Source organism: Jaculus jaculus, chromosome 1 (assembly GCF_020740685.1).
Source record: "Jaculus jaculus isolate mJacJac1 chromosome 1, mJacJac1.mat.Y.cur, whole genome shotgun sequence".
Classification (NCBI taxonomy): Eukaryota; Metazoa; Chordata; class Mammalia; order Rodentia; family Dipodidae; genus Jaculus; species Jaculus jaculus.
The window spans coordinates 289,834,021-289,835,750 of NC_059102.1; the positions used below are offsets into that span (position 1 = coordinate 289,834,021).

A 1,730-nucleotide genomic window follows, 5' to 3' on the forward strand; every position below is an offset into this window, starting at 1 on the left:
TCATTTATATTTATTTATTTATTTGAGAGCAACAGACAAGAGAAAGAGGCATATATATAATATATATAATATATATATATATAAAGAGAGAGGGAATGGATGCACCAGGGCCTCCAGCCACTGCAAACAAACTCCAGATGTGTGCTCCCCTTCGTGCATCTGGCTAATGTGGGTCCTAGGGAATCAAGCCTCAAACCAGGATCCTTAGGCTTTATAGGCAAGCATTTAACAACTAAGCCATCTCTTCAGTCCCTCATATTTCATTCTGTAAACCTGGATTGACATGGACACTGGGCAATCAGTCCTGGGACTGGAGACTTTCCAAGTTAGCATCCTTAACTGCTGAGCAATGTCTGTGGCCACAAACAATTAATTCCTAAAATGCAGTTGTTTTATTCCTCACATACCTATATCTGTGTATTCTCCTAGTGGGAATGCAGTCTCCATTATCATCTCTACTTTGGGCAAACTGCAGTGTTATCAAAAATAGATTTATGGCCGTGAGGGCCACTTTGTTAAGGGTGCGTGCTGGCGGCTGGCGGCGTTGGGACAGGCTGCAGGGAGGTGGCCTGGGTTCCCACTGCCTGGCTCTTTAGGCCGAACCCTCCGGCAGCCGGTCCCCATGGCGCTTGTTGGGCGCCTTGTGTCTGCAGTGCCCACCGCTCATCCCCAAGCCTCTCACCCCACTGCAGGAGGAGATGGCCAACCTACTACAGCAGATTGAAACAGAAAAGCCTGTATTCAGACCATGAGCTTCGTGCTCTGGATGAAGCCCAGAGACTGGCAAAGAAGAAAACTGACCTCTTTGATGATGAACAAGATGAAAAAGATATTATGCGTGTTCAAGATTTGGAAGATATGTGGGATCAGACATTCCAACAGTTCAAACTGGGTGCTCATGTAACAGAGGCTGATAAAAAGAATGACCAAACCTCACTGCACTGGAAATTAGATACGAACCTTGTCCTGCTAGTCAAAGAGAAGCTTGGAGACCATGATGTTTGGCTTCTGCCTCAAGTGGAATGGCAGCCTGGGGAGACCCTCCAAGGGACAGCTGAGCGAACCCTGGCCACTCTCTCAGAGAACAACATGAAAGCCAAGTTCCTAGGAAATACACCTTGTGGCTACTACAAGTTCAAGTTTCCCTAGGCAATGAGGACAGAGAGTAACCTTGGAGCTAAAGTGTTCTTCTTCAAAGCATTGCTGCTAACTGGAGACTTTTCCCAGGCTGGGAAGAAGAGCCAGCATGTGTGGGTCAGTAAGGAGGAATTGGGCCATTACCTGAAACCACGGTACCCGGCTCAGGTTAGGAAGTTTCTCCTGGACCTCTGATGGACTAAGCTGCCTGTGGACAATGCTCAGAGATGGTTAAAGCCTCAAGGACACTGTATGACTACCCGCATTTACAGGGAATATCAAACAACAGACTACGCTCTGTGAGTTCCATGATCTGTCACTGTGTTTGACCCAGCAAACTCACCCTTTGAGGACAACTGGCTTTGCCCATTGAAGAGGGAATTGTCTCTTAGGAGCCTTACCATTTTTCTCAAGCTGAGAATTGAGAATTACCTTGTAGTAAATTAACTGGCTTATTGGACTCAGAAAGAACACAGGAAATGAATCAACCTAAAGCCCTGAGTTCTGTGAAAGCTAGCTGCACAAGAAAAACCTGGCTTTATATAGTTTCCTAGCTATTTTCAATTTTGGTTTTCCCTTTCCATCTTATATAA

General features: G+C 45.8%; 1 pseudogene; it reads left to right on the forward strand.

Moving 5' to 3' along the window:
* Positions 1 to 494: 494 nt before the first annotated feature.
* On the forward strand, positions 495 to 1,332 carry LOC101595841 (annotated as a pseudogene).
* The last annotated feature ends 398 nt before the right edge of the window (positions 1,333 to 1,730 follow it).